Genomic DNA, 19875 nt, shown 5'->3' with positions numbered 1-19875 from the left:
CTAAAGGAAATGTCTTTTGAGAGAGCAGATCACGACGAAGGGATCCTCCGGCAGCAGGCGCCTGGCGTTTGTTTCCTGACCCGATGACCTGCCTTAGGATTATTTGACTCCTCTCTCTTTCTCTTTCTTCCTCTCGAAGGACGCGCATTTGTCAGAAGGTGTCAAAACTAGAGCGGCAAACCGCTGAAAAAGGGAGAGAGAGAGAGAGAGAGAGAAGAGAGAAGAGTGAGAAGGAAGGATAGAGATAGAGAAAGAGAGAGAGAGAGAGAGAGCTACTGCTGGGAAATTAGTCGTTAAATGTTTTATGTATCCGGCGATGGATACACGCACGAATACGAAGTCACGTGGCGCTTGGATCATCGACAACGTGCTACATTCACACTTCCGATCCATGACGAATGCCTGACCGATGGCTAATAACGGAGAGATAAACTGACTCTTCGTATTTCTCTCCTCATAGTTTCCTCTCTCTCTCTCTTTGTTTTTCTCTCTTTCACTCTCTCTCTCTCTCTCTCTCTCTCTCTCTCTCTCTTTCTCCTCTCTCACTCTCTCCAATGTCTTGATTTAGAAATACTCGAGTTCTCTGTGTTACGTGAAAGAACTTACGACAATATTTCACGAACGGATCCTATAGACAGAAATCACAATCGGCTTTCCTCTGGAAGAAATATCGATGTTGCACGAAGAAAAAAAAAAGACAAAAAACAAAAAAGAAAAAGAAACGAGAGAAAAATGGAGAAAGAGAGGGAGAGAGAGAGAGAGAGAGAGAGAGAGAAAAGTGAAGAGAAGAAAAAGAAGAAGAGAAAAATAGTCGCGGCGTCCCACTATCGTCCACCGCGGCCGGTATCAATCAACGCTAGTACTTCAGCGGAAGAGGGTTTATCGGCATGGAAAAAAGTCATTGAAATCGCGCTGCTTCGAGTTGGTGAACGCGCGCGAGCGCTTCGTTGCTGCTTTCGATTCGTTCCACGTAGTCTTTCCTTGTTTTTTCTTCTTTTCTTTCTTTTTCTCTCTCTTTCTCTCTTTCTCTCTCTCTCCCTGTTACTCTTCGTTCAGTGTGCAGACTCGATGTTCACTCTCTTTCTCTTTTTTTTTCTCTCTCTCTTCCTCTCCCTCTCTCTATCTCTCTCTCTCTCTCTCTCTCTCTCTCTCTCTCTCTCTCTCTCTCTCTCTCTCTCTCTCTCTTCGTAACAGACGCGATGAGACCAGATCTTTTCACCAGATGCCATCGGAATCGCCCACCGCGATAACGGGCGATGGTTAAGCGTCTCATAACTAACTCTATCCGGGACTCCCTAATTAAATATCTATCGTTTAATTAAGAATGATTTACCGACAGCAGTCAGTCAGTCATTCAGACGTTCTTTCTCTCTATCTTTCTGTCTTTCTAGGTTCGTCTCTCATCGGCCGGCATGGCTCCACATCTTCGATGTGCCTTGGCAATCAATGCAGGAATTACCCTCATTAGGTCGATCAGCGGTTCAGCTTCTCTAGTAGAATCTTTCTGTCTTTCCCTCGAAGTTGTCGGGGAGTATTCGTGAGCGGGAGAGGACGAAGTCGACGACGACGACGACGACGACGTCGGCGGAGGAGGATAAGAAGGAGGAGGAGGAGAAGGTGGAGGAGGTGGAGGAGGAGACGAGCTATTAGATCGAGAGCTGGTTGCGTGCGGGTTCAGAGAAAAACTGGAAATCCGCGGCTCTTGACAGCCGAGGGAATCCCAGAAGAAGAGAAGGAGAAAGAGAAAGAGAAAGAAAAGAAGGGGGAGGAGTTGTGGGGTGCATCTTCGTTCTCTTTGCGTCCCTACTCCTCGTACCGTACGGAGGAGACTCGTCTCGCAAAAAGGAGTCGCTGCTCTGGGAGTGACAACTTAGCGAGCCGGAGCTCACCTCGTCGTTCCGAGTCCCTCGGCCACACACAGACCGTCCTCGCGTTATGACACGTCCTCTCTGCGAGGATTCCTTCCGCGAAGTTGCTCTCGTGCTATGTGGAAAAGGTGCTGCTCCACGGAGGTGCACGGAACGCGCTCCTCGGTAGACGCGCGCTTTCGAACGCGAATATCTCGAACGCTCGGACTCGATGGAATGCGGTCGTTGAAGCACGACGAATGGACGTCTTTCGAGCTTCGATTCAGAAATAAACGAAATTTTCTCGTTCTGTCTTACTTCGTTATTTCCGTCACGCCTCGCGATGAATTTTGCGATTGAAGATCGATCGATCGATCGGTCGGTCGGTAGATCGATCGTTGTCTCGTTCGTTCGATCGTTCGTTTGTTCGGTCGAACGAGAATACGACAAGTACAAGTGTATTCCTTTGGTCATATGGCGGTAGAAATATATAGGTAAGAGGAACTAACACGGCCATATGTCGAGAATACAGAGGAAATGCGCGTTCGCGTAGCTGCGACGTGTAGTCGCCTCCGGCGACAAGGGTGGCGCCCGAAATGCGCTTTATCCGCCCCTGAATTTCGCTCTCCCTCTTTCTCCTCATCCACCCACATACCAACCCTCTCTCTATCTCCAGTCCACGCGCCTCTTCTTCTCCCCCTTACAGCCGCAAGAGCAATGGATAATGTTATTTCGATTTACATATATGCGCCCGTCCGTGTACTTTCTTTCCTTTTCTACCTTTCTCTTTTCCTCTCTCTCTCTCTCTCTCTCTCTCTCTCTCTCTCTCTTGCTTTCTTTCCCTCTCTCGGTATATCTATCCGCGATACACGACGCCAACCGATACTAGGACGACGTTTTGGCATCGCTTTACAGATTTTTCTTTCCGGTTCATGTTTATTCAGTAGGCCAATCGTACTCCGATCTCCTTGTCGATTCGACGTATCTATGTATTTGCTCTCTTCGAACGTTTCTTCCTACGGACCCGCCGCCGTTCGTATTTGTAAGTAGGAAGTGGAATGGATGCGAACGGAGGATCGAGTATGGATGATAAGATATTGTCGACGGAGGATCGAATTACGTCCTTTCTGCCTCTCAACATCGATTTGAACTATTATCGAGAAAACGACATGCCTTTAACTCGAACAAATTAATGTTGATTTTTAGCATGCTCCGCTATTATAGATACATATATTCTTACAAAAACAATTCTTACCGATGGTATCGTTAGTTTTTTTATTCCGATACCATCCACTGGAATATCTCACGAACGTCACGAAAATAATCGGAGTCTCGTTAGGAACCTTATCGAAGATCGAAGCACGCAGGCTGGCGCCTAAATGGACGTAAACGCGAAAGTTTAGCAGATGGGATTCCGGTTAGGTTGATCCGTCTAAGTCCGCTGAGATGGTTGGGGTGCCTTCCTACACGCGGAATGTTCTGTAATTGATAGCGAACCAGAGGCAACACAGTGGACTCGATGAGCCGTAGGAAAATAATAAGCCGTCGTAGTAGAAGCCTCTGGTAGTACGCGGTATTATTGGCTCTTGGGGGGTGTTACTCGCTCGTTGTTGGCAGATAGAGAGAGGGGCGGTTCGACACAATGTATGCACCCTTCGCGTGCACCACTGCTCTCGGATATCTCGGTCTTAGGGTGTGTCGGATGTCTATATTCACGCTGGTACAGCATCTCGGTTCGATAAACTCAACTAGCCCTCTCTACCCGCTTCCATGCTTTTAACATCTTTGCGAGAGAATGATCAAAAATGATAGTCGAAGTTAGAGATCTAAGAGAACGAAGTCTTGCTAAAGTCTCCAGACGTTAGTTGGGAAGAGAAGAAGGAGCAAAAGAGATGGAAGATTATCTTCGATTCTCAAGAACTCCGATGTTAATGAGAAGCTGGACGTGGATCAGCGGCTAGTCGGTCGCTTGTCAAGAGAACGGAATCGACGATAATTTATCGCGGTACGTCCGCGCGGAGATTTAATATTGTCCGCCTTTGGATTGTCGCGGTTCGCGTACCGAGTGATCGAAAGTACAGATGCGCTTCTCGAGAAACCGGTTTCAAGTAGCGTGCTATTTTTTCGTCGTTCGGTGAATCGCGAGTGTGCTTCTCTTGTCACTACCATTGACTGATTGCTCCTGGCGCGGGATCTGTACGGACTCTCCGCTTGTCGTAGAATGTTTTCGATGGGGCACACGTTAAATAAATCCGTTCTTTTCGAGATCGTGATTAAAGGAAAGAAGAAAAAAAAAAGAACAGAAGTAAAAAAAGGAAAAGAAGAAGACAAAAGAAAAGAAAGAAAGAAAATTCAAAGGAAAGATGAAAGGATGCCGTTAATGTCAGATAAAGAGAGGAAAGAGTTACAAGAACACGGAATGATTTTCTTAGCGAGAAGAGTTTATGACAGAACGATCATAAGATCGTACCAATCGTAATCGAATCTCGATGCTCGGAATGACGAAGCAGTAGCGTTTCAACGCCGCTGGAGAGAGGAACATCGAGCGGTCGATTAGATTAGGGTGGATTAGCCAATCAAAAACTACAATACTGCGACCCCTCCGCAACTAGCAGTGACATTTGATGCTGCAGGCCTTCTATTAGATTTGCGCCGTCGCTAACGCGATACGGAATCGAATGATCCGTGCACTGTCGAAATGATCGACGGCCGTGTTCCGATGCCGCTACTGCTGTTTTTTTCTCTTCTATTCTTTTTTTTCCTCTTTCTCTCTCTCTCTCTCTCTCTCTCTCTCTATTTTTTCTTCTTTTTATTCTTTTTTCTTTTTTTTTTTACGAGAAAGAACTCGAAAATTTCGTTGCACACTGGGAGCCGATTCGAAAAAAAAGCAAGGGCCATTGAAAAAGGCTCGATTAAAAAGGTTCAAATCGAGACACGATTCTATCCCGAGAGCGTATAGAAAGAAATTTTGTTAATCCTAATTCCATGCTTCGTTAGAACGTGCACGTTCAACGGACCGAGTTGATATCAAGGATATCAACGTAAAAAAAAGTAGATATGGTGTATGTGACCAGGTAGAAAAGGAGGAGCGGAGGTGAATAGGTGCGTGAAAGCGTGCGTGTCACGCGAGCAACGCGTTCGTTCGTTTACACGGGTGTGGCGAGAACGAACGAGTGGTCGCGCGCAATTAGCTTCTTATCTATCTGACGAGCACGCTCGAAAGTAGGTGCGCGAGCACTTTTTCACTCGTAGATAGGAAGAGTCATTGGAACGTCCTTTTCGATTTTCTTCCCTTCTACGATTTAGTTTCTAGAAGCACGATTGAGCATCGACCACTAATCGTTCGACGAATCGAAAGGGGCAAAAAAAACAACGGAGAAGAAAAAAGAAAAAAAGAAAGACGAAATTGGAGATAATTTACGATCGATTCTCAAGGAAGATCGTAGGCTCTCGATAGCGAACGATCGAAATTCGGGGCCATCTGTTCTAAATACGTTGGCATCTTTGTCGGAACCGTCGATCGGCGCCACATGGAGAGAAAAAGAGGAAACTCAATCTCGCTTGCGAGACATTCAACACCGACTACGACGGGCCATCTTTCTCTCCCTTTGGTGAGTAGCCAACAAAAAGGCAAAACTATGGCAGTGGTTGTTCCCTTTTGTCCTGCACACCCCATTCCTTTCTCGTTCCCTTCCGGAAGGAACAATTAAACGCATTTGCATCGAAGGTCGATCGTATTACCAGATCAGTATTATCGATAAAATTGGCAATTTAAGATGAATAAAGAGAGAGAGAGAGAGAGAGAGAGAGAGAGAGAGAGAGAGAGAGAGATGAATACACGTGTCCTTTGTTTCGCATTAAGTTCCTTTGATCTCTTAAACTTACTATTAGAAATATTTAGATAAGTTTCTTTTGTTCTCGCTTCTTTCTCTTTCTCTTTGTATCTCTCTTTTCTTTTTTCTCTTATACAAATTTCGTGAATCTCTTTTGGTTCTTTCGAGAGCAGGGCTTCGACGTTTATAAACGACGGCCCTGGCAGTTCTGCGGCGCGCGAGTGTACAAGCAGCGGGGGGTGACAGGACGATCGTAGTGTCAGCAGCCTGTAGTGGTGTAACTTGACACTCAGGGTATACGCCCCTCTTGCACACGTTGCTCGATGTAGACGGTACTATCGCAGTCGGGCCTATACAATGTTCTTTCTCTCTCTCTCTCTCTCTGTTTCTCTGTCTCTCTGTCTATACATATATACACCTACACTACAAGCGTATCACAGAGTACGAATTAGTCACGGGCGCCCATTACGGATAATAAAATGTGACAGACGCGTAACCGATTATCGCGGTTAACGAGCGACGCAAAATTATCGTAACGATTCGCCTTCGATTCGTATTTATCGACTGGCTAGATCGTAAAATAATTTTTTTTTTATGATTTATAAAAGATTCAACGAATCCCTTTGTACCTCCCTCTCTCACTCTCCCTTTTTTTCTAATCTATAATCATCTAAAAGCAGGGTTATTAATTTCGTATAAGTTTTATATTGAAAAGCATTCAAACACGAGATCAACTTTGCGTAATTGAAAGGATCGTAATTACTATAATCTGTTATTATTTTCTCGTAGGTCCACGCGAGTGGAACAACTAATTTGTTACATATAGAAAAGATAGATCAGTGATTAGCATAACGAGTCACGAATGCTACTATCCGTGCGTGCACGAAAGGGAACGAAAATGAACGATGAATCTGCCTATCCTTCCTTCCTTCCTTCCTTCCTTCCTTCCATCCTTCCTTCACTTCGATCTAGTTTTCTTTCTCGTATGGATCATCCGACTTGACGGAAGATAGTACACGTAAAGAGAAAGATAAAGAGAGAGAGAGAGAGAGAGAGAGAGAGAGAGAGAGAGAGAGAAAAGAGAAAGAGAAAGAGAAAGAAAGAGATATAGAGAAAGAGAATGTTCACCCTGCGCATTATAGATAATGTATGCGTGCAGCTCGAGAAAATGCCGCATAAACGATAGCACGATCCACACGTGGCCTACACGTAGGCACAGAAGGGCACAGATGGTCGCCCCAGGCACTTACCAGTTACCACCCTGTACGCACAACCCCCTCCGGTCAACGTGATCCGAGGGGTCTTGGCTGGCCACTAACCGTATTTATTCACGGGGGTGGCTGAATTTACCGAGCTAGCATCGAGAGGATAAGTTCCTATTGCACGATCGTCTTAACATTTCTCGGACCTTACGCGAATAAATACAATCGATGATTTATAAGAATTCATTAATCGTGTTGAAATAAAATAAAGAATATTGTAACGAGGAGTTTTTCTTTGACGGATAAGAAAATATTTTTATCGTCGGTCATCTATCGTTAGATCATCATCTTTTCTTTCTATATCTTTTCTCTCTCTCTCTCTTTTTTTTTCTCACTAACTCCCTACCTCCATTTCTAAGCTAACACACACGAGCGCATATTCGCACGCCAGATCACCGGCAAGTGGCCCGAGCAACAGATAAGTTTGATTTATTTTAATTTCTCACCGGCAACGCGAACGAAGAGAGAAAGAGAGAGAGAGAGAGAGAGAGAGAGAGAGAGAGAGAGAGAGAGAGAACGAGAGGGAGAGAAAGGCGGAGGTGCTGGAGATTTCCCGTAGAGGAGTGAATTATTGCCAAGTTATTTTCGAGTTCGCGCTGATTTACGAGCGGGTTTTCGGGGCATCGCCGGCCCGTTTTATCGTCGTTATGCCACGGTAAACAGGTTTTGTGATGGTGGGGTTGAAAGGGTTCGTCAGAATTTTCCTTCCACGTAAGATCAAAAATCTTATGATCGAGATCGTTCATCAAATGATATCAATTGAAATAATACGTTTATAACTTTCGAACGAAATATATGAAAATGATCATTGTCATTTATTTCTGTTTAGAGTATCGAAAAATTCGAGAAAATGTTTATCGAGTCAAGTACCGATCAATCTCGTACCCATTTTGGAAATAAGCGAGATCGATTGAATTCGATTTTAAATATCGATATCCGTTTTAAACTTTTTAAAATTAACATTGAACAATCCCCGACACTTCCCGTTTTGGACCATTTGTTTGACAAAGTAAGCGGGGAATTAATCGAGACTTAATTACCAGGTTAGTCGGATACTTGTTGCAGACTGTTGGTGAGGGCTAGAAGCACTTCCTTTATACGTAGACACATCGCGAATGTTAGCGTTCGGCGCGTTAGGGTAGCATCGCGTAATAAGATTCCCTTTAATGGCATTACACGCCTCATTGGGACTTGCCAAGTCCAAAGTTACCGACTTTGCTCCGTGTTTGACTTAACCGGAAGTTACCACCGCACTATCCTGCCGTTCGAAGAGTGGAATCGAAAAGCTCGTAGGCGGTTTAAACGTCTCTGAGGAGTCGAAGAAGAGTTTCTCGTTTTAAGACGGATATCTACTTGTTGTTAAGGTAAGATGTGCCAGAGCGTTTATCCTCGAGTGTCGAAAGGGCAGTAAGAGCCCGAAAGAGGAGTAAAAAGAGACAGAAAAAAAAGAGAGAAAGAAAAAAAGAAACAAAAGGAAGAATCGATATAATATCAGAAGAAGGGATCCGTCGATCGACGATAAAGTTATTCGACTTTACGACGTGTCTCGGCTACCGATACTTTCTCGAATTCGCTCTCCGAAAAGCTTTTTCATCCTTGAGATAGGTGGTAAAAAGCGTCGCGTCATCGCGTTGATTCATTGCGCCGGCGTTACGCGGTGGGATGACCCGCGGAGAGCGGCTCTCGACAAGAAACGCGCGAGCCCTTCTCGTCGGGCAATTAATTAAAGCGTCACTTGAATTTCCAACGACGGATCGAGAGCGAAAGAGTGAGAGAAAGGGTAGAGGGAGAGGGAAAGATAGAAGGTATGGGGCCACCAACGAAGGAGAAGAGGAGCATTGGACGTCGACACTCTCTGCTTGGACTTTAGCAACCTCGAGGCGTCTCCGGACAGGACTCCTTCGGACAGGCGCGAAGAAGAAGCCGCCAAGAGCTCGAGACGTCGATGCAGCTTTCTCTCTCTTTCTGTTTCTCTCTTTATCTCTTTCTCTCTCTTTCTCTCTGTCTTTCTGTTTCTTTCTTTTCTCCGAGCCACGCCACCGCGACAAAAAGTCCTTCCAGGGAATCGAGGTGTCGAATCCTGCGCGAGCGACCAACGGCGCGAGTAAGAGAAAGACAAAGAGAAAGAGAAAGAGGGAGAGAGAGAGAGAGAGAGAGAAAGAGAAAGAGTTTCTGACCTGCGAGACGGCCCGGTGCGTTCTACCTTTAAGGGCGACCTAAAACCTTCCTTATCCGGATTCGCGTCCCTGAAAGTCTCCCTTCTACTCGTTGGTATCCCCGTCGGCTCTGGTAACAAGAAGCAGTCGACGCACGTTTAATAGCTTAATTTATAATTCTCGCGGTAAGAAGTCGAACGAAGGATGAAAGAGAGAGGAAGAGAGAGAGAGAGAGAGAGAGAAAGAGAAATAGAATAGAAAGAGGAAATACGAGTATAGTTGATGCTAGCGCTTGCCAGAAGGAGAATGAGAAGAAAAGAAGACGAAGACGAAGAAGACGAAGAAGAAGAGAAGTCGGTGGAAAGAAAGTAAATGGGAATGCGATGTATTGGGTCCGATGCTTTGATGCCAGTAGAAACGGTTCGACAATGCGACGACGATCGGCGACGCTTTATATGGAGCGTCGTATCCGTGGGTGGTCCCATGCAGGACGTCTCGCCGAGGCGTCATCTTCAGGATATTCGTGAGAGAAGATCGCGATTCCACGTTGAGAATCACGTCGATCGTCCTTCTCGTCGTCGTCGTCGTCGTCGTCGTCGTCGTCGTCGTCGTCGTCTTCGTCGTCGTCTTCGTCGTCTGCATCGTCGTCGTCTGCATCGTCGTCGTCGTCGTCGTCGTCGTCGTCGTCGTCGTCGTCGTCGAAGTCTATAAAGCCAGAAGGCAAGTGGAGAGTGAGATCGAGTCGCGACGCGCACTGAATCACTCATCGTGTCTAGTCTCCTCTCTCCTCTTTCCTCTGTCTTTCTTTCTCTTTCTCTATCTCCCTTTATCTTTATCTTACTCTTTCTCTTGGCCATCGCAGTTCTGTAACTAGTAACTCGTGCTTCTGTTTCTCCTCTAAGAGTCGCTGGTCGGTCGTTGGTCGTTCGTCGTACATCGAGTTCTCCAGAGGCGAGCTATTAACTCGCGAGCACTGGTACCTTATAGCATTCTACAAGGATACATTATTTACTACACCATCGGCTGTCCACGTTAAACCAAACGTCGTACCTCGCGATGGATGTATTCTCTTTCCCATCAGTACGATCAGCGCGGATCTTAGTATAATCGATATATTGGTATAAGAATTACATCGATCGACCGGGTATAGATCAAATTGAAATCCGAATTATCGAAGAAGTTAGTTCTATTCTCGCCTATAGTATAAATAATAGGAATACTTACAGGTTATTCATCGAATATCGCCAACGGGAAAAAATTTCTTTTCTCACGTTTCGTTTCGTACGTCATCGTTCATTGTCTAAACGATCGATTACCCGGTACATACGGCACATATTTTTCGTTCACCTAAAGCGCACGTAGATTCTCGTTGCGATGGAAAACGACCCAGAGGTCTTTCTGTCCCTATCTTTTACTCGTAGGACGAGAGAAAGAGAGGGAGGGAAAGAGAAAGAGAGAGTACGGAATAGAACAACGGGCAAGGAAAAGCGAGTCGTTGGGGGAAAGAGGGAAAAAGAGGGAAGGTGAAGAGAAGGAGGAGGGGGGTGGAACCCAACGAGCCGGCCGAAGCTATTCTCTGAAATCCGGCGATTCTTTCGGGCGTCTTCGGAGATGATATTTGCTCGGATCAATCCATATGGTCGCCATGGCAACCGGTCAGCCTGGCTTGTCCACCCCCGAACGGCCGAAGTCGGTAAAGCCGGCCGGCCCAACGAACGGACGAATGGACCCGGAGCTGCGAAGCCGATGGCCGATGCTTCCTAAGATTTCGCCTATTTCAAACAACACTATCCCTTACATTTCACATTCTTGATTTTCATTTCGAACAAAGACGATCGTCTCCCATTCTGCCATTTGAATGCTTTCGATCCGATTAACGTTATCTTCGAATGGGGATGCTTTTAATTATTAAGTGATCTTACACGTTTCTTACGTTTCTCGAAAATAAAATATCTTCCAGATTAAATCCCTTTTATTGGATATCATTCGTAAACGATCACTGTAATTAACGAAACGTTTAAAATAACAATGGTGACGTTAAAAAAGTGGACACCGACAGGCCATCTTCCATTGCGTTATCCATCGTCGCGTGAGAACCTTCGCGAGTATTCTACATGCAAATTTATAGAGATCCTTCGGACAGCGGCGCTACCGAAGGGGATATACTCCCGAGGGAACAGAGACACCAGGACTAAGAGCGCTTCCTTGTACTGTCACTCTGCTCCGTTCAAATCAATCGCATAAATCCCGACGCATCGATCGTCCCTTTTTGGCTAACGGCTGCGAGAAAAATTTTCCATCACCCTTACATCATTTTTACCTTTCGATTGTCGACTGACAAATACGATCATCGACGTTGATGATAACGTGATCGTAGACCTTTGAGAATTTTGATAGAGAATGAACAAATGAACGAATGAACGAACGAACGAACGAACGAACGAACGAACGAACGAACGATCGAATGAACGAACGTACGAACGAACGAACGAGGACGTTTCACGACTGACGATAAAATGAAATCGACAGACGAAATATAGGTAAGCGTGTAGTTATATTCCGCGATGAGACTCGGTTCTCGTTCCTACCGGGCCGGCCGCATCACGATCCTCGCGAGATAGAGCAGTGGATCATCATTAACTGGATGGTCGCAAAACCGCGGACGGCTGATTGACAGGCTCGCAAAGACTTCCCGTTTTTCCTAAACCCGCCTTTTAGTTCTCGGTACGGCTGGACCCTTCCGCGGAGCCGAAGAACTATATACGTCGTAGTCGTTGTCGTCGTCGTCGTCGTCGTTGTCGTCGTCGTCGTCGTCGTCGTCGTCGTTGTCGTTGTTGTCGTTGTTGCGGTCTTGGTTCGTCGTCGTCATTCGAAGGACGAAAGGCAGTAGGAGAAGAGAACGAGCGAAGAGAAAAGATGGTGGTGGAGATGAAGGAGAAAGAGAAGGAGAAGAAGGAGGAGGACGAGAAAGAAGAGGAGGAAGAGAAGAAGAAGGAGGAAGAGGAGGAGGAGGAGGAGGAGGAGGAGGTTACAGGGAGGACGGTAAAACTTCTTTCGAGCGTGCTGATGGACAGCCGAGAGGCGCCAAGCTATGCCAACTATTCGGCTCTTATTTTATTCGAACGGATGGAACACAGTTGCGTGTGCGTGGTTCGGCCGACAGCCGAAGAAACAAAGACATAGACGCACGTAAATGCACGCGTGCTAACGACAAACCAACCGGATGAATTCCAAGATGTCAATCGACGACCTCGATGTGTCGACCGACGACTCGTAGAAATTTTCTCTTCGATGTCTTTCGCGCTAAACTTGTTCTCTCTCTCTCTCTCTCTGTTTCTCTCTCTCTCTCTCTCTCTTTTTCTCTCTCCTTCTTTTTTTTTATTTATTTTATTTTTTCTTTTCTTTTTTTTCCTTAAAAGATCTCTTCGGCCATCGAGATCACCTATCCCTCTATGTTTCTCGACCTTGTCGCACGACATCGGGAGAGAAAGATGACCGAACGATGTTGGAAAGAAAAAGGGAGGAAAGACGAAGAGGAAGGCGGCACGTACGAATCGCCAGATAAAGCCCGTCTCGTTGACCAAAGTGTTTTGTAATCGTCGACCTTCCAGAAACGAGAAGCTCGGATCGTCGATTGATCCTGAGGTTTTCTTCCGAGCCACCTCGTTTTTCAACCATCTATAGATACCTTCCCAACCATTATCCTACGATATTTCCAGATAACTATGATATATTTCTGAATTAATCATACGATATTTTTTTTTTTCTATATATAGGGAGGAATCGGGATAAAATGAAACATAAATTTGAATTCTTTGATCCATGCTACGATTTAATATATCGAAATCAAATGCGATTTCAAACTATGACGAGATGAAGAAAAAGCAATCTATTCAAAATAAAACATTCCTAACGTACGTTCGATGTTTGGAGACTAGACTAGAAAATAATTAAATAGGTCACGCGACTCTTCGAGTGATCGAAGGGAACTAACTACTCCCTTCTACTCCCTCTACTAGCAGCAGCAACGTGCGCCACGGTATGCTCCCTCGGCGTTTTCTTTCTTCCTACTGCTAACCACCTGTTTTCAGAGTTAGCGCGCTTTCCTTCCTCTCTCTTTCTCTCTCTTTCTCATTCTGTCTCTTCGTCCATCCACACCCTTTGTATTTTTCAAACGCGGTGCGTGCGATTTCGAGTGGCCATCATTCTTCACAAAAGATTTGACATACGGACTATGGGCGCTACCATTTACGAATTACTCGAACGGATTACCGCCTTGTCATTCGAATACTAAAGGATGGACCGGTACGATAATGATGATATTGACCGAAGTCCTTGTGTACGCTCGTGTGCGACCCACCTTCTATGAAATCGTCATCCAATGCAATCGTATATCGAATTCTTTTTCGAGAGAGAAAAAGAACTTCTTTTTTTCCAAGTTAAGTTCGCGTCTAATAATTCGAAATAAGATAACCCGGAAGGAATACATTTCATTTGAGCGAGAATAACGTAGAAAAGAAAGAGAAAGAGGGAGAGAGAAGGAAAGAGATATAGAGTGTAGGAGGTGGAAAAGAAGGAGGAAACATGGAGGAGGACCGAATGCCATTTAGAGTCATCCACCGTGTCTCAATCTGGAGGCACCCTTCCAGCCATCGGCGAGCCGTGACGGTTGGCATCTGTTCTGCGGGACCCCAACGCGAGAGACTGCTTCGAGCTAACGCCGGCCTCGGTCTATACTATCGCACGTCTATATGCTATCTCGCTGCCGCGACAAAATGCCAAGGGTCCCGGCTCCCAAACCCTACGACGGTACTTCTTCTCTACGACGTTGAAAATGACTCGTTCCATCCCGACAACCAAACATTCTTTCCAACCGATTTGACTTCTCGATCGTTTGGAGATCGTGTTAAGTGATTCGACCTATTGCCATTTGTCTTCCTGTTAATATTTTAGAAACGAATGAGAGATCTTTTAAAGATATCGAAGAGTCTATATTAGACTAGACTTATCTACGAATGATCCAAAGCTTTGAAACAAAGCTGGAAAGCTACCGGCGATGCTGTGAAATGAGAAAGATAGGGAGAGAAAGAGAGAAAGAGAAAGAAAAAGAGAGAGAAAGATAGTAGAGAAAGATGTCTGCACCATCGTGGAAGGTAGATCGATGGCGATTTTTCACTCACTTAGTTCGGTGCGCATCAATATGCATTAAGCTGATCGGTTCTCCCTATTGGTTTCTCCTCCTCGATGAAAGAAATGGCGCAAGGAGGAGACGGGGAAAGAAGTGGGGTGAGGGAGGAGAGGGAGACAGACCGAAAGAGGATCTCCCAGAGAAGGAAGGAACGTTCAACTCTTTTCATCTCTCCCCACTTCTTTTCCCTCTATCTTTCTTTCTTCCTCTCCCTCTCTCTCTCTCTCTCTCTCTCTCTCTCTCTCTCTCTCTCTCTCTGTATATATACATTCTCGAGGGTGTAAGAAGAGAATAGAAAGCAGGTATCGCCGTGCGGCAAGCTGTTAAGATATTCTTTGAAAATAAGGATACCGTATCGGAGTAATTCTCTGTGGGTGGTATAACCGTAAGAGAATCGAGCCGAACTCTCAAGTACGACTAAGATTTCGTTGCTCAACGATGCTCGAGGGTACATTTCGGTATCTGGCTGGCCCTACTATAGTCGCGTTACCTCGCGAGCATCGTCAGTTTTCGTGAGGACGCTCGACCAATCAGCGACTACCTTTCCCGTCCATTTCCCGAAACTTCCAAAGAACTTTTCTCAGAGGGCACGCCTCTTCTTTTATCCGTTCGTACTTTGCCTACCGTCTGAACACATCGAAAAGTCCCTTTCGATAGCTTTCTCTCTCTCTCTCTCTCTCGCTCTCTCTGTACGATTTATCAAACGAAAGTTAGAAATGTCAGTCTTAGTCAGGTCGATCTCGTTATGGTAGACGTAGTAGAGGTGTCGAAACGCTTGTAAGACGGGGTGCAAATGTACGTTCCTGTCTGTGGTACTGCCAAAAAGAGAGGAAAAAGAGAGAGAGAGAGAGAGAGAGAGAGAGAGAGAGAGAGGAAGAGAGAGAAAAAATGAAAGAAACGCAACGAATGGTATGTCGAAGCAATCCTGAGGCCGATTCCACTGATACATTATGGATCAACGCTGGGTTAGACTTTAGCATAAGTTTTCCATTAGCGGGCCGAATAGATCGAGATATCGATAATATCCAATATACATTCCAGACGCATTTCGCGAATGAAGCGAGTGTTTTAGGCGCCTTTAACTCGTCCTCCTCTTCTCTCTTCCCCCGGGAGGCCGTCTTTCGTTCTTTCCTCTCTTTCTCTCTCTCTCCCTCTCTGTCTTTTCACCAACCCGCCACGCGCTAGTCCACGAGGATACGAGTGAATTTTTTCCCGATCCGACTAATTGGCCGAATTTACGAGGTAGTCCCGGCCATTTTGGGGCCCAAAAATATCCCTCGTCGATCGGAGAGGGACCGACGCTGGATAATGATTTTACCAGAGACTGTTCAGAATTTCTAAATTTTTCGAGAGAAAGAACGAGAAGAGGGAGACTTTGCGGTAGGAGGAAGGAGAGGGAAGCGTGCAAAGAATCGCGATTAATCGTTGGACGAGCAAGAAGAAGAGTCGAACGGATCGAATCGAATGGACCAAGTAATACGACGAATTTGTCTGTATCGTTCGGAATAAATTAATCGATTTTACCGAATAACTTGGCATTTAACGAGCCCTACTCGTGTGTCTTAATATCTCGTTACCGTAAAAGAAAGTTTCTCTCGTTTAGGAGAACGTTCTTCTTGCAGTATCGATCGAGAACTTGGCGGTCGATTAACGAAACCAAGGAAAATAATTAGTAGCGCAAATACCGGCTTATTTATTCCGCGATTTCCCGGTCGAACGATCGTTCGAACTCCTTTTCTATACGGGGAACGTAAACTTGCTTGCTTGCTTGCTTACGAGCGTTCACTAACTCACTGGCTCTCTCCTTCATTTATTTTAGGGGTATGTCGAGGACGAAGGGCGCGATAGCCCCAACTATACTATATGGGGTCCCATATGCTAGCCGAGCTGAGAGCCCTATGTGCTTCTACTGAGTGTGTTTTGATTTCCCTAATAGTCGCGACAGAAAATAGAGAGCTTTCCGGCTCGACGAGCGAACAATCGAAAAATGCTGACGAATGACACGAGCGTAACGATTCCTAAGCGTCCAATCGACCAAGACTACTTTCATGGCAATCTAGTTAAATTCAATAAAAGCAAAAAATAAACAGGGACAAGGTTGAAAAACAAAAAAGAAAAAGAAAAAGAAGAAAGGAGCACTAATCGATTCTCATTAAGATTTTCATTTATTTTATACCATATTTCGCTCACGACAATGAAATATTTTACGCGTAATGGACAATGTCGTTTATAATAACGTCAAAAGATTTTTCTTAAACGACTCCATCCTACATAGGTGTAGATACTTGCTGTGGAACGGCCAAACTATACTCTCATATATAACATCGAGTATGTCGTTCGGTTAATAAGTTTCCCTTATCGATATGTGTCATCTCTCTATGAGCGGACACTCGCGACCAGTCATTATCACCCTTATCTCGCACGATCGTTTCGATAATTTTCATCGAGAACGTTGGCTCTCTACTGTCGTCGGTAGGTGCGTAGCTCGGCGTTACGCGGAAAAGCATTAGGGTATTATCTAGCCCGACGCGTATTATTCATCGCTCGATCGAGTTATATCAAATTACGGTGTCGTAAAGCGAGCACCATCGACGAGACGATATTCTGAAAATCGTACGATTGCTATCGCGTTCTCGCCTATCCTCTTGCCTTTTTACATAATTAAACGACAGCCACCGAGTCGGCGTTGCACGTCGGGGGAAGATACGATCGTGAAAATTACTTCGTTTCGAAGAGATAACGTCGAGAATGTTGGGATAACAAAATGAAGAGGAATAAGAAGAAGAGAAAAAAAGGAAGAAAAGAAAAAAAAAAGAAAAAAGAAAGAAAAAAGAAAAAGAAAAAGGAAATCATCAGAGGAAGAAAGATCGAATGTCTGAATACGTTTGTTCGTGTTCTCTAAGCGAAAACGTTACGCACATACGTCTATGTACGTACGTATGTACGTATGTCCTTAATGTAAAATCTATATTGACGGAGAAGCGTTAGAAGCAAAGGGCAGGAGAGACAACGTGCCGCGAATCGTCGAGATTTGCATGCATTAACGCCACAAGCGCGACTGATTGACAATCCGTACGTCATTGTGACGTCAGTCAAGCCGGCCGAGCGTCCTCTACCAATCGCAATCAATTAAGGTAACGATTGATTGTTACGCGTTTCGACTCGACGACGGAAATATCGCGGAGATATTTATGTGCCTCACTGAACGAACCCATTCAAAGGCACAATGTCGCTCGACAAACCTGCGCACCTTCTATTTTTTCTCCTCTCTCTCTGTCCCTCTCTCATCATCTTCGATCTTTTTCCATCGATCGTGTTCGTTCGATCGATCGTTCGATCGGAGAACGTTCGTCGAGTTAAAAAATAAAAAAAATATATATATATATACATATAAAATAATAAAAAATAGAAAACCAAAAAAGAGCAAACGAAGGAGAAGAAGGATTAACGAACATGGAGCCACATATAATCGAACCTCACCTCGAAAAATGTCCTCGTCGCGTAGCGTAGATTTCGGAGCACTCGGGACCCCGAAATGGAATCCGTCGAATTGACGCGGAGAGGACGGAGAGGGTCGACGGCTCTCTCGCGGCGCTGAGGGATCGTGGAAACAAGCGTCGAAGAGTGGAACGAGAGAGTGAGAGAGGGTGCTATATACTGCGAGAGGGTGAATCGATGTGGTAGTGGGTTGAATCTAGAGAGGAGAGAGAAAGAGAGAGATGGAGCAGCAAGCAGGGCCCTATGATCGATGCCTCGAAATTAAGGGCTCGACCACCGAGCGAAATAAAGTTAACCAATCGCGTCAGACAGATAGTCCGTTATTGGCTCGCGTCGTTACACGGGCCTTCGCGCGTTACACGGATGCTTTCGACTATCGCGACCCGTTGGCCGATTTTTTTTCTATATCCCTTGTTGTTTCATTGACGGAAAAAGAGAAAGAGAGAAAGAGAGAAAAAGAGAGAGAGAGAGAGAGAGAGAGGGATGGAGGGAGATAGGGAGGAACAGAGATAGAGATAGATAGATAGATAGATAGAGAGAGAGAGAGAGAGAGAGAGAGAGAGAGAGAACAAGTGGGAGTGTGAAACGGAGATAGACGTGTAAGAGGAATCGAGAGTAGGTAGAGGACGTCGTAGTTGGTGGGAGTGACGGTGTGCCAGAGGATTTTCGTAATTATGAAACGCCGTCGGCCCCGCGGGATTCTCCCGTCAGCCGACAGCGAAGCCCGCTGGCAACGGCCTGCCACGACAATGCCATTTTAATTATGCATGTTAATTGGTTTCGGAGTCCGGCGTAATACCGGCTTCTCTAGGACTATTCTCAACGGCCGTCGCCTCCGCGCTACTGTCCCTAGGTGATCGAATTCAGGAAGCGTCGAAGCACGATTTCCCTCGGATCGAGAAATGTCCCGTTCGATACTCAAAGACAAGATGCTCCGTAAAGGAGATCCCTCCTTCCCTATCATCTGTGTTCCACGTTCTCATAGAAATTATCAACTAACTATGATTGACAAAGAGGATTATCACGTTAAATTTTATAGTTAATTGATTGGTATTTATCATTGATTAAAAATTTTCCATCGGGTATGATTATTAACAGGGATAATAATACAAGTGTTATGTATGCGGAGGCTGAACGTTGAGTCTTCAATCAATCGATTTCTCTCTCTCTCTCTCTCTCTCTCTCTTTCTTTTTTTAGTCATCGTTTTTACAAATCGATCGGTCATCTGAAGAGATTATGCTCTTGCACGTAATCGTTTGTTCGCGTGAAACTTCTACCCGTGAAACGTTTCGATGCGGGAAAGGGTTGAAGAGCAAAAAAAAAAATGGCCACGCTCAGGGCACACCGCGAATGCTTTTGTTTTCCTTGCTCTTGATTTTTTTTTTTTTCACGAGCGAGATATACCCAATCAACGGGGGTCGCGTTGTACTTTCCGCACAGCTGAGTGAGCATGTCACAATCGAGCAGAGCTGCCTCAATCAAAGTGGCATTGATACCCTTTGCCCACTCCCTCCGTTCGGCCCTCCATTGTGGTTTTGTGCGAGACCGAAAATCTATTAGCTTCCGAATATACACATATATATGTGTGTGTGTGTATATATATATATATATATATACACACTCAAGTATATGGACACGTATACCTGGATCTATACGTATATATACGTATGTGTACGTATGTATGTATATATAAATAAATATATGTATAGTATTGGGAAAAAAAAGACTAAAAATAATCGATTCCAAAGAAACGTCGATACCTTTCGAAGGATCGAACGAACGAGTCCGAGTTCTCTCTCGTGAAATATTTCCGCGGAGATCGCACGAACGCTCGTTCGCTCTTCTCTTAGTACGATCCACCGCAAATTTATCTGCCGACCGAGAGGGTCGGTGGTCGACGCGACACGCGACCACAATGCGGTTGCACTTACGTTGCACACCGTACTACTCCGTTAGAGAGAGAGAGAGAGAGAGAGAGAGAGAGAGAGAGAGAGAGAGAGAGAGAGAGAGAGAGAGAGAGCTTGCTTGTTTGCTTGCTTGCTTGCTTGCTTAGGTGCGTGCGTGTTTTCTACCCTCATACGAGAGCATTT

At 45.3% G+C, this 19875-nt stretch overlaps 1 protein-coding gene across 5 annotated transcripts in view; it reads right to left on the bottom strand.

Moving 5' to 3' along the window:
* Nucleotides 1–19875, bottom strand: part of LOC122629417 (transcription factor collier) — a 76904-nt gene that overhangs the window by 30680 nt on the left and 26349 nt on the right. The gene's annotated exons all lie outside the window — the stretch shown is intronic.

Source organism: Vespula pensylvanica, chromosome 5, assembly GCF_014466175.1.
Source record: "Vespula pensylvanica isolate Volc-1 chromosome 5, ASM1446617v1, whole genome shotgun sequence".
NCBI classification, from domain to species: Eukaryota; Metazoa; Arthropoda; class Insecta; order Hymenoptera; family Vespidae; genus Vespula; species Vespula pensylvanica.
This window is presented reverse-complemented; position numbering and strand designations above follow the sequence as displayed.